This window comes from Meleagris gallopavo, chromosome 3 (assembly GCF_000146605.3).
Source record: "Meleagris gallopavo isolate NT-WF06-2002-E0010 breed Aviagen turkey brand Nicholas breeding stock chromosome 3, Turkey_5.1, whole genome shotgun sequence".
NCBI lineage: Eukaryota > Metazoa > Chordata > Aves > Galliformes > Phasianidae > Meleagris > Meleagris gallopavo.
Window position 1 is genome coordinate 23,868,621 of NC_015013.2, and position 13,149 is coordinate 23,881,769.

The 13,149-nt window shown below is 37.5% G+C and overlaps 1 protein-coding gene across 1 annotated transcript in view; it reads left to right on the plus strand.

Annotated features, from left to right (window-relative positions):
- The first annotated feature begins 640 nt into the window (after window positions 1-640).
- CTNND2 (catenin delta 2) overlaps window positions 641-13,149 on the plus strand; it is a 607,095-nt gene continuing 594,586 nt past the window's right edge. The window contains exon 1 of the mRNA XM_019614298.2: window positions 641-759. The gene's annotated coding sequence lies outside the window, so the exon portion shown is untranslated. The remainder of the gene's footprint in view (window positions 760-13,149) is intronic.

Here is a 13,149-nt window from a genome sequence, read left to right on the forward strand (position 1 = left end):
AACATTTTATCTTTATTCATAACTTCTCCGAACTGGGAAAATGCACAATGTTCTAAAGTCACACAGAGCATACATTAAGATAAATACAATTTTTTACCAAGGCTTGGTATGACAGCTGAGGCTATATGACTACAAGTTACCAATTCCTTTGAATCTTGCACAAGACTGTGCCATTTGTTGCCAAGTTAGTAAAAAGCCTCAGGTAGCTTTAACACACTGGACTGTTAAGCAGTGTCACTGCCAATCAGCTGCAGCTAGTGGTGAAGAGGGCACCATCAGAAGCACAGCTTTTTAGAGGGCTGTAAATTGTTCATCCTTGTCAGGGGCTCAAATTTGCGTTTTTCTTGCTTCTCTTAGATGCGTATCAAAAATATCTGGACATGTTCGCATATTTGTAGTTTGAAATACTCCTAGGAATTCTACTCAACTGCAGCTTTTTGCACAGCTGCACCAGGCTTGAAGTGGCTGTAGGCAGTAATGACATATAAAAGTAAGATGGTGTATGGGAACTGTTAGGTCATGGCCTGAACCAGTGATTGAGCACCTGGTGAAAGAGTGTGACCAGCCCTGAGACTACAGGTGCAAACAATTTACCCTAGCTTCATTTAATGGTTGGCAGCTGAAAAAGAAGCATCACCAATTGGAGATTGTTTCCTTTGGGAATTTACAGCGAGCCCTGATTCTTGGAAAGGGGTGATTCCTCCTTGTTGCTGGAATGCGATTGATACCTTTCTTGAGTGACCCAAAAACTGGTCGAAGGTAATTATATCTGCTGCCTATCCTTACAGAGAGTATATAAAAGATGGAATTATCATCGCATTAAAAACTGGGGAAAGAAGGTTCTTAAGGGCTCTGTAGGTATTTGGAAGCTTCTGCAGTGAGATATGGTTGTTTAAGAATTTCTTATATGACTCTCTGCCCTATGTCAAGGTAAAGGGAATCTTTGTATTCTCATCAACATAACCAAATCCTGTTCATATTTGCTTTCGAAATCCTGTTGCCATCAGTTGGACTATTTACATGAGTAGACACCACTGGGATTTGTCTCAAACTGTATAATCTCCTAATGAATTTGTTAATTTATATGTATTAACAGAGCATTTATAGCGGTTCATGATCCAAATTCTTGTTTAGTCTACAGAAATGTTACTGTGTATAAAATAATTACATGACCCCTTAAAGAGCATTTGAAGAATATTGCAAAACTAACTGCCTGAGGAAAAAAGAACCAAACCTCATACTTTAAAAAAAAAAAAAAAAAAAGTGATATAATGTTAGTTACTGATGCTCATTTTTAACAGAATGCTGCGGAAACATTGTGAAAATAGTGAGTGAGGACTAGGTAGATAAGTAATTGTCCCAATTAAGTGCACAGACTTTTTAGTGTAGCAAGACTAAGGGACATAGCATTAAACAATATCAGCTGGGTTTGCAAAACATTAAGGTAGTGTTACTTGTGCTGGTGGTCTTAAGAATGATGAGATTTGATATCCTTTGTCTTTCTAGGGAAGAAAAAAAAAGGAGTGTGTGTTTGGGGGGGAAAGGGGGGGGAAGCAAAAGGTAAATCTGTCCTATTGGATATGCATTGGAGCAAAATTAGTTGAATAGTCTAAAACATCCAGATTTGAGGATCCTTACCCTTTAGTGCAATCAGCTGAGACACTGCAGGTGGAGTGAAAATGGCATTACAGCTTTGAGTGACTCATGATCTAGGAAACACCTGGGGAAGATGGAGCTTAAGTGACTCCTGATAGAGGGCTTCTTAACTCTGTAGCAAATAAATCAATGAGATTTGGAATTGGTGTCTAAGATTAAACTGATTGATTTCAGAAATAGGTTTAGAATTTTCATACTAATTGTAGTTCGTCATAGAAATAAAATGTCCATATGACAGCATTTTTAATTCATTTACTTGAAGACTACGTATATTTATATGTATAGTCAGATTGGTAAACGATTCTGTCTTAGATATCAGATTCAGTTGTGTATGATGACTTTGTATTTATGAATTCTTTGTTTTACTGATGCACTTTAGAAGTTACTATTTTGCTCTCAGTTGCTCACCAGTACACTTGATTGTAGTTTTCTTAATGTAATAAATATGGCTCTTATAAATATTTTGGAACTTGGCAATACCTGAATATCCAAATATTTAAGACACTTCATACTGATTCATTTCTTAATAATGTAAACATGGTTTAGGCTCTTTCATGTGCCAGTAAGGTATAGGCGTGGCTAAATCTACAGGACACAGGTTTTGAACAACCTTATTGTGAGATGATATGGAGTTTTGCAGTTTAAAAGCATGTTTGTTCTGCAACTATAACAGCTTATCTAACTGGTACTTCTGATGCTTAATTTAGGGAGTGCTAATTAAACTTGACTAATTTTGAACATCTTAAGCATGTTACGAAAGCAAGAGGGCTTTTCTTTATTTTAAAGGATAGGGGAGAGAGTGAGAGGCAATGGATTGATATTTCTAGTTCTTTAATCCAACAGTTAGAAATGTTTCTTGGGAAATTGTAGTACCTGTAATGAATAATGAGGAGCTTTCAAAAAACTATTTCTGTAGCTTGTAGTGCTTTTTCATTTTGCTTCATAAGTAGAGGAGTTATGTGGACAGTTTGAGTGCGTCTGTCCAGTTTATTACAAAACTGCATACACCGACACTTCATGTTTTTGTTTTCCCCAAATACAGTGACAATTACTTTGTCTCTGAAGAGTAATGATGTGCTGTAAGATGATGTGGTTTAGAAGAAAGTACAATTCTCCTAATAGTATAATGACCAAAGATGTCATTTTCTGTGTTTTTTAATCATTTACACTTCTATAATGGATCAGATAAAAATGAAGCTTCAGCATTTTTTCCTCAGTTATGTGACGCAGCTGTTCAGTGAACAAGGAGTTCAGAAATAGAATATCTCATAACTAATCGAGAAATACATGTACAAATAGAAGATGGTTTTTATTTTTATACCTTTTTTTTAATAGCAGCATAGTTCAATGATATGTGGGTAATTAGAAGCCTATATTAAAGGCTGTACTGCTGCTGGGGTTTTAAATAGTATACTTGGCTATTTACCAACAGAATAAATGTTTGAGAGTCACTTTTTCCCTCTGGATTTCTTCTTCCGTGCTGTAAGCAGAATTCCAGTGCATGAGTGCTCCGCATTTGCGTGGAGAGACGTGCCATTGCCTTCTGTTGCGTTTAAGTTAGGTGCTTTTTTCATAGGATTTTTTAATGGGATGCCAAGATGGTCCTGTAATCACTCCAATAAGGACACTTAAATAAGCTCTCATTTGTGGATGTTTTTAGTATTGTAGTATTCATACACCAAATATGTATTGTGTTGTTTTTTTTTTTGGTGGTGTGTTTTTTTGTTGTTGTTGTTGTTGTTTTTTGGTAGAATTCAGAAGAGACTGTGACTGTGGTCTCCTCTGGGGAAGAGTGAAGTCTTAAAGACCAGGAGCAATTTCCACAGTCTTCTGAAGGGCTCAATACTGGCAGATCTGCGAGTTGAGAAGACAGACTCTTGTTTTCTGTTGCCTCTTGCACTGGTCTTTGAGTAAAGCATCGATGTTTTCCTCTTTGGTAGTGACTGAATTGTGAAGCTTTTAAACAGTGTGGAGATCTGGAGCCAGGTTGTGCTGTGCCAGGAAAGATGTGGGGTTTTTGCTGCTGTTGGGCTGTATGGTCTGGCAGAGCCGCATCCTCTGAAATGTGCAAGGGCCGGCTTTGCACTGCAGTTTGGCTCTAGAACTGTCATTCTGGAGGGGAAGCCGCTGTGTTGAAGATAAGGATTTCAGAAAGGGGAACTGAAGATGCTTTCCTGATTTATACAAATCATGCTTGAAAGAGCAATTGCAATGTCAGGTGAAATAAATAGCATTATATAAGGGGTCTTGAAACATCTCCAAGCTGAAGTAATCAGGACAAGATTCAGTCCAGTTTGCTGACAGTTTGCCTTCTGCATCCTTCCTTATGGTAAATCTACTAAAATTAACGGGTGGGTGGTGAATATAGTGGTTAAAGGCTTTTGTACATTTAGTGAAATAGTACTCCTAACAATTTTAACAAATAAAATATGCGTCTTTCTAAAATACCCTCATAAAACTGTGAAACGGTAATTTTAACTAAATTTATTTTCTAACTCAGCCTAAGAAAAACTGTTTCTGCCTTCAGAATAATTAATACTTATTAATTCATTCTGTTACTAATTACTTGGTGTCCAAAGACACCTATCTGAAAATAAGTGATTGCTGTGTGCTGTTGCAGTCATCAGATGTCTTTATTTTTTCAAAGGCCTGTTAAGACTACCTCTTGTTTAAATGGGTTAAGAATTGGCAAAATATTTCACAAAAAGGCTATGGATATGCTCAAGAGGGTAATAGGAGGATAAAAACAAATTCAAAGACAATATGAAATGTTAGAACTTTTTTATTTGCTTACAGAATCTCACATCTTACACAAATGTGTTCTCTTTTGTGCACAGATAGCCATTGACTTAAGGGGTAAGCTTGATGGACAGAATCAGATCCACAAGCAATAGAGTCCTTTTTCACTTAGCAAAAAAATGCTGCCATCCAGATGTTACAAGCATGTTCATTGTCATTTTTTTTGAACTTGGTTTTGATGTGGATAATTAAGAGATTCATTGCTTGCTTATCAAATAGGGGAGAGGAAATGTTTGTGTTTTTATTGCGTACGGCCAGATGTCATGATATCACGCTGCATTATTTTTCTTTGAGATTAACAGTGCTTTGTCTGTCTCCCAGATGTATGCTGAACACCTGCCACTTTAATATCTGTCTAGGTCACAGTTACAGGGAGTTTCTTCATGATGTATATATGCTGTACGAACATCTCCTTTAAATGCCTTTTTTCCAGCTTGTTCTGCTTCTATTTCAGAGACTAGAGGATACACACTGATCTGTGGAAGTGCAGGAAAAGTCTTTAGCTCATCTTCTCCTCTCCTGTCAGTGTGAGGGCTTTGTGTTTTCAAGCCCAATTTTTTGGTGAATGTGAGAGCAGAGCCTTTTTCTGGCTTGGCCAAAACTTCTCTGCTGGTGTAGGCATTGGAATTGAGAGTAACAGCTCTGTCCTTCACCTGCTAGCCCTGTCAGAAGAACAGAGAGGTGCAAGTTTCCTTTGCCATCCCTTTACCTTCTGCTCAGTGTGTCTTAGCTCATGAATAATGGCACCGCTATGTTCTTTGTGGGGCCTTGCCAATGTCAGAGCTGCAAATGGAGCATGGTTCCTGCTAGGTGCCATAGCCTCCCCACTGGGCTCCCGGTGGCAGGGCTGAGTGATAACAACAAGCTCCTTGTGTTTTCCCTCTGCCACCATTTAACAAGCCTGTGTGTAAGGGGAGAGATTAATGCAGCTTTCTGTCTGCTGACTTGGGATAGCATTACAGCACTTGGCGTTAGGAAGCTTAGGTTTTCTTTTATATGATGTGGTGGGATTTAGTATTTTTAGAAATAATTTGGCACAGAAAAGTTGTCAGGCTTCTTAACTTGTTGTAGGAGACGCCATCCCTTAGTAATTAGCGAAGTAAAATATCAATTTAAGAACCTTTGTGTGGTGCACTCTGATCAGTGTGTTTTGCCTGACTCTACCAGGAGAGTGCCTGCTTCTGTTGGTAGCGCTGACAATAAGCCCCGCTCAGATTGGGATTTAATCAGGAAAAAGGTAGACCTGCAATCTGGCCTCATTTCCTTAACCTAAACATTCCTATGAATGGCTTTTATTTTTTGCCTTTTAAGTAGTGAGCATGTACATGCTGTTCTTGGTCCATAGGAAAGGAAAACTGATTGCTGTCTTCCTCAATTGTATCACTGAATAAGGATGCAGCCTTTTTGTCCCTCCTTGTACAAAATCTAGCTGCTCTTTTTCAGACCCAGCTCTGTGTTCTTCTGCACAGGGTGACCTGTGCTGCTTCATTAGCTCTTGCTAATGTTTCCAGATCTGTTGTGGCCATGCCTTCATCTCCTGTCCCTTTTGTAGATATTCCCCTCCTCAATAGGAGAAAGGGTATGAAAGAAACAAGTCTGTGTGATTTTCTTGCTGCTATTAGTGGATATCTCACTGTACTATGGCTTCACCATTTTTACTGTGTTTTTGAACTGCTCTGTGCTGATTGACCAGAAGTCACCATATTCAGATATTTCAGGATGTGTTTCAGAAATGCTGCGAAGATTGATTGATTTATTTACTTTAAAAAAAAAAACCCTTATGAACCAGGACCCATTCAAACCATTTTATCTCAAGTACTTGAATTGCAGATGTCCAAGTCCTGGAACAAGGAAGTCCTATGAAGAGGATTTTATTTCCCACTGCAGTCTGTTTTACTGCTTTAGTGCTGTTCTAACACTTCACTATTCTTGCTCCTGTTTTGGGGACTTGATCAGTGTGTTCTCCTGTCATGACAGCAGAAAATTAACCACTTGAGTATGAAGGTCTGGAAGAAAATGCATAAATCTTCCCATTCTGCATCACTGCAGAAAGGTGGGATCTAATTTTCATAACATCTGCTGAGCTGTGACGCTCCTGTACTAGTTCTGTTTTAGTACTGTATCTTTAAGTCCGCAGCCCAGGTAACCTTCCATTGCAATAAAATGAGTATTTCACTGCAGTAGATGAAGAGAAAGAGATCTGGTTATCTCTTTCCATAAAGTACTTTGAAAGTAAGTGTAGCATAAGAATGAGTGGTTCTTCTTTTTTTTTTTTTAGCTGATGAAACTGGCATTTGTGTTTGCAGTAGTGACATTATTAGGCTTGTTAATTAGTTTTAATATGGGATTGAGACTACTTCTGGTACCTACAAGTAGATAGAGACTGCAGTTGCCAAAAATCAGTTGTCATTGCAGCTGCTTCCAATTTGTGTGGATATGGAGTGTATTTTTCCAGTCTCACAAGAGAATATCTGTGATACGGGAACAACACTTGGAGATAAATGCCAACTATTTTTCATTTGCATCCAGTTCAGACACTACTCAGAAGTCAGTTAAAATTAGTCAAAATTAATTTGTAAATGTTAAATTGAAATGTATCCTTTCACTTAATGTCATATTTATATTGAAGTTTGGGGAAGAAAATGAAGTTACATGTTACTATGGAACTTGAATAAGGTACTGAAGCTAATTTTTGGAAAATAATAATAATAAAAAAATCCATCTGCTTGCTGTTAATTAGGAGAGCATGATTTCTCAGGTGCCTGGGTGACAGAGCCAGCCTATTTTGGTGTGCACAGAGTAAACCCGCAGTGTTCAAATGTCAGTATAAATTTTCAAGTGTATACTTAGGTTCACTCATTCGCAAACTGCAACCTTTCATAAATTGAAATGATCTTTAACAGATATTAACGTATATTTCAGTAGGCTTGCATGTTACAGGTGCTGAAAAGGAAATGAAATTTATTTTAGGGGCAAGCTTTTGAGTTGTAGGGTTCATTAATGTTAAATGAAGCATTGTTTCTATAAAAACAGCTTTACACTTTAATGATTAAATTTTTAATGTGAAAAATGTTTTAGAACTTTCCCCTGTGCTTCTCTTTTGAACACGATATTTCACTGGGATCCAGACTTTTCTCCATGCTAAAAATTAAACCGTGTATTAGTGTTCTGGCAAATAATTTTTGCCCAGCATAACAGTGCTGCAAACAACTTCTTATAGTACTTTGGAAGCTTTTTGAAAAGGTGAAGAGAAGGCCTGTAAGGATGAATATTCATCAAAGTAGCAAGCCTATTACATGGTCCATCAATGCAGTTAGGAGTCTTAGCTGAAGTCAGCAAGCAAAGGCTGGCTCTGCATTTTTGTGTTTTGTTGGACATTTTGCTGATGTGTGGAGCTTGGATTTCTGCTGTAGGTGTGAAATATGCCCTTTTCTTATATTCAGCAGAAAGTCTATGACTTACACAAATCACAACTCACTAATATTTTGAAGTCTTATGTCAAGCACAGACTCTTTGCTGGGCTACTGGTTGAGATGCACTCTATACAAGGTATATTATATATATTATATATATTTGGAGGACTTAGACGTTAAGAAAGCATCAAGTTCTACTAGGAAAAAAAAGACACTTAATTTGCTTAAAAATGTAAAGGAAGGGAGTAAGAATCATAGAGTTACAGAATAGCTTCATCTAGAAGGTACCTTAAAGATCACCTCATTTCAACCCCTCTGCCGTGGGCAGGGACACCTTCCACTTGACTGGGCTGCCAGAAGCACCATCCAGCCTGGCCATGAATGCTTCCACAACTTCTCTGGACAACCTGTTCCAGTGCCTCTCCACACTCATATTTTTAAAATTATTTCAAATATCTAATCTAAATCTACCCTCTTTTAGTTTAAACAAAGATATAAATAAGGAGGGGAGAGGGAAGGTATAAGTTAGTTTCTTTTTTATCTAGCATGGATGGTGAACAACATCACATAAAATGTGCTGGAAATTTTCACCATGGTTAAGCTTGATTTAAAAACAACAAAAAAAAAATCCCAAACCTACATTTGTTACTGCTTATGTATTGCAGTATTTAAGTCAAATTGTATAGGATAATGAATTCAGAGTGTTATATCCAATTTTGTTTTGACTGGCTTAGTGTGACCCCCCCCTCCCCTTTGAGCTATGAGCAAAAAGTAGCTGAGATAACAAAAATGAGTAAACTTTAGTTCTAAAATGCAAGTAGTTTATTTTTCTGAATCTATACTAATCCAAGTATATGCATTTTTTTTAAGAGTGTTTGAATAGGATGTGCCACATATTTTGAGCTGATTTATGACAAGACCTGCATATGTTTATAGAAAAATCATGAGCTTGCTTATCCTATCTCTGAAGACTGTATGCAATTCTTAAAGACGGAGGAAAAAAAAGTTGTTTACTTTCCTTAATAAACAATGGTGTTTCTTGGGCATGTTGGGCTTTACTTTGTAATGTTATTTATACTGTCACTGTGCCTAGGGCTTCACTAAAGCTAATGAATAAATGCATCAGCTAGCTGCACAAGAAACCAGTTCAGTTGGAAGGCTGATTCTGAATTATATTAAGGAATGCTTGGAGAAAAGAACCAAGCTAACCAAAATACCTACATGGTAAGGCATTGTAAATTTACAGATGGTAATAAAACAATATAAAGCTGCTGCTTCCTCTGTTTGGAATTTGTCTCTTTACTCTCCTAATATGTGATGAGAGGTAAAAGCAATGAAAAAGGAAGGCTGTGAGGAGTGAGTGGAGGGCTGTGGAAATGCACCCTCTGCTCTCTTGTGCCCATCTGATGTCTGTCTGGGATGAAATGATGGACAACAAAATGTTGGTAAGTTCTATCAGTCCTTTCTTGCAACAAGGGCTGATTAACTTATTTGAATGGGGCATACGTAATTGGTGATAAACGTGTATAGAAAATCAGGTTTGGAGGGCAAAAAGATTACCAAGCCTTAAAAACTCTTAAGTAAAGGAAATGATGCCTTAGACAGGATTAAAACAGAAAATTTACCCTTACACTTTCAGATGTCTGCTAAGTACAAAAGGATTGGGGAGGGGGGGAACAGTGGTGTGTAAACGGCTATTTGTTGCATGCTTACCAGAATGGGTATTATTATTATTACTATTTTTTTTTTCCAACGGGGTACCCTCCCATAGTGCTGTCCAAGCCATGGATTTGGAAGAGACAGGAGTAAATTAATTTAGTCAGTACGTTCTAATCCCTCCTATTGTGTATGTAGATAATTGCAATACCAATCTTAAAGTTGATCTGATTGTGAACATATGGGTTTGGAAGCACCAGAAGGAAAACACTATAGGAAAGGGGCCCCAGGGACAAATGGATCCAAGCACAGACTTTTGGAGATGTGGATGAAGGATGGTGATCAAGGCCTTGAATACCCTCGGGGTGGAAAGGCTGTCAGGTAGATCCTGAAGACTGCAGGAAGCACACCCAGAGCACCTTGTGACTTCCAGAGAGGAGTCAACTTTGCCTAAAAATTTGCTCCAGCATTACTGTAGTAATGTAGCAATATCCTACAGACTGTTGTTATCTGCTGCCTCGTGACAGCACTAAAGCTTAGGGGAATCTGTAGGATGGGTGTTTATGGGGTATAAAATGCATTCTCCACAAATGCTCCATCTGTGAGCAGTTAAGTACTGAAAAAAAACATTTTGAAAACAAAGAACCACCATCAGCCGCTGTCCTGGTTTCACTGTATGAGTTTCAATTCTCTCCCCCATCCTGCTGGGAGCAGATGAGTGAGCGGAACTGTGTGGTTTTTAGTTTCTTGCTGGGTTAAACCATGACAGCCACTAAGGCATTTGTTATGCTTCAGCCTTAGGTCCTGGAGTGCTGCTTGCACGGGTGGTGCTGAGTGATGGGCCTGGGCGGGCTGTGAGATGTGAACACAAACTTAGAATATTGGTTTGCATCATACAGTGGGTGACAAAATTTAATAAAGTAAATAAGGAACAGAAAAAAAAAAATCTGTTCACATAAATAAGGAATTGCTTTGCTATGAGGAAATTATCTTGAAAATTCAATTTCAGATAATTCCCTAGAAACATTACATATATCTTCACCAGCAGTAAACTGATCACTTGTTACCCTGAGCCTTGCTACCTGCTCTTCTAGCTGCAGAGATTTAAGACTTCTTCAGTAAGAAAGCAGTCATTTTTAAGTGATTCCATCCAAGATTTTTCCTAGTGATGCTGAAGAAATTCAGTTGTCCAAAAGATACTATGGATAGTCCATCCCAAATTACACTTAATTAAAGATGTAAAGATTATAAAGGGTGAATGAACAATGTATGAGGGCTGCTCTGAAGTGACCCCTAATTGATTGTGTTGGCCCACAACATCAGAAGTGCATGTTGATGATACGGCAGTAGAGGCTGAACCTTTCTGCCAGTATTCTATTTCATGTTGTTGCCGTGTGACAGATGGCAGCAGAGGGGCGGTCTGACAGAATGGTGTCTGACATGGAAGCGCAAATGGAGCAAATGTGTGTCACTGAATTTCTCCATGCAGAAAAATATGGTACCCGTGGACATTTGTCAAAACTTGATTAATGTTTATGGAGGTCAAACGGTGGATGTAAGCACAGTGAGGTGATGGGTGGTGTGTTTTAGCACTTGTGACAGTGAGGTACCTCCAGTGATGCAGATTGCTAGCAGAGTGTCTTGTTCATTCCTGGAGAAAATTCACAGCTGATGGTGATGACTGTTGCAAAATAGTGTTTTGTAGCTGAGAATTTGCTCCATCAAATAGTGTTATTTTATCTGTTGGAGTTTCCATGGAAATAAATAGGAGGCATTACTTTCACGTAGCAGTAAGGCAATCCACCATATTAGCCTAAGCTTTGTTTTTTCTAGTTTTCATTACTTATTCTTTCAGGTATTCTATTTTCTTGTTAAAATGTAGGATCACACTTTAAATTCTTTTAAGACAAAGTTTGCTTCAAGATGAATGGGAGCTGATACATGAGGATAACTATTTATTACTCTGAAAGTAGCTCTGTGCTCCTGCACCAAGAGGGCTCCCTTTCCAGAGTTAGATTAACTACAAAAAAAAAAAAATGAAGTGGATGGCTAGTGAGCTGTAACAAAGCTTAATGAGATCAAATTTAAAACTATATTCTGGAAACAAACAAAAAAAATCTCAGTACTGGTTGTATGTACTGCAGTTCCTTTTTTTGTTTGTTTGTTTTTGAAGCAGTGAAAGTTTTTCTAGGAGAGTGGCCAATCTACTGGTGGCATTCAAGGAGGACACTGAATTGTCAATCTATTTCTGTTGTAAATGCTGAAATAACCATACAAATACATTTAAGAAATGAATTTGGTAATAAAGATAAAAGCAAGGAAACTAATGCAAAGAATATGTGATACTGTGTTGCTTTGTCAGTGGTTTTACCCCTTGGGGTGCTTTTCCTTATTCTAATTACATACAGGTGTACAGCCCAGATGCATTGAAATGTTGATAGTCATAAAATGACTTTGGATTTTTGGAGAATGCTTCTACAAAAACAAGAATATAATTCTTGGGCTTGCTTTGATCAGACAAAAACAGCTTTGGCTTTCTTAACTGGAGCAGGATTGTATGACAAATACTACAATATATTTTTGATATTTGAAGCATGTAACCCATTTGTGCTTGTAAAAATTATATGTTTATGAACATACATAGATATAATGATATCTCACTCCCACTTTTGATTCTTCCATGAATTATTTTTGTTTTGTATGCTCTAGGGAACTATTGGTGAAGTCTGAGTAGTAGCCATATGTTCCATAGACACTACCTTTGTAATACATTATGGTTTCTGTGTCGGAAGCTCAGATTCATCTGCTGAGTTCACGGCTGCTGAGTTTGGATATAGCAGGTGGCTGTGGGGGTTGAATTGCTCTTGTACTTTATGTAGAAATCTTTAGTCGTTCATTGACAGTGTTTTATCTTTTTTGTGGACTACCTATTTTGTTAAGTGGTATTATGAAGGCCAGAATATCTGAAGTGCCTGCAGAGGTGGAAAGCTGTAGTAGAGTCTCTGTTGATACATGATATCTGAATGATTCCATTTGTTTTTTAATTCTGTGTTGCACAACACTGGGCTCTGTTGGGGTTCTTTTAATGCTACGAATGTTGAGAGCTTTAATAATCTCTCAAACCTTTTTGCACATAATCTTTTTTTTTCTAATGCTGGAAATCTGGCAAATTTTAGGTCATTTCATTTTAAAGCTATCTAAATGTTTGTAAATTGCCTGAGTCACAGTTGGTATTTAGGAAAAAAAAAAAACAAAAAAAAACCAGAAAACCCAATCATCTTTTCCATTTATTGTCTAAAATAAACAACAAATGCTAAGAATTCTCTTTTTCTGTTGTTTGTTTTGAAATAATTACTGAAATGTAATTTATCAAGGTCTTAACTTTACAGAATTTACATATTTGAAAATGGTATGATACCCATGCCTTTCTATACAAATGTGTGTTTAAGAATGTTACATGCTATGTGATGCAGTATAGATTTCATGCTATTCAATGTTACTGTCTTATTTCGTGCAGACTAATTAGTTATGGAGCTATGTCTCAGTCAAGCATTGACTTCATTCTTAAGGGGAGTATGTCCTCTCGATACTGAGAAGCTGAACATACAACTAATGAATATAGGAT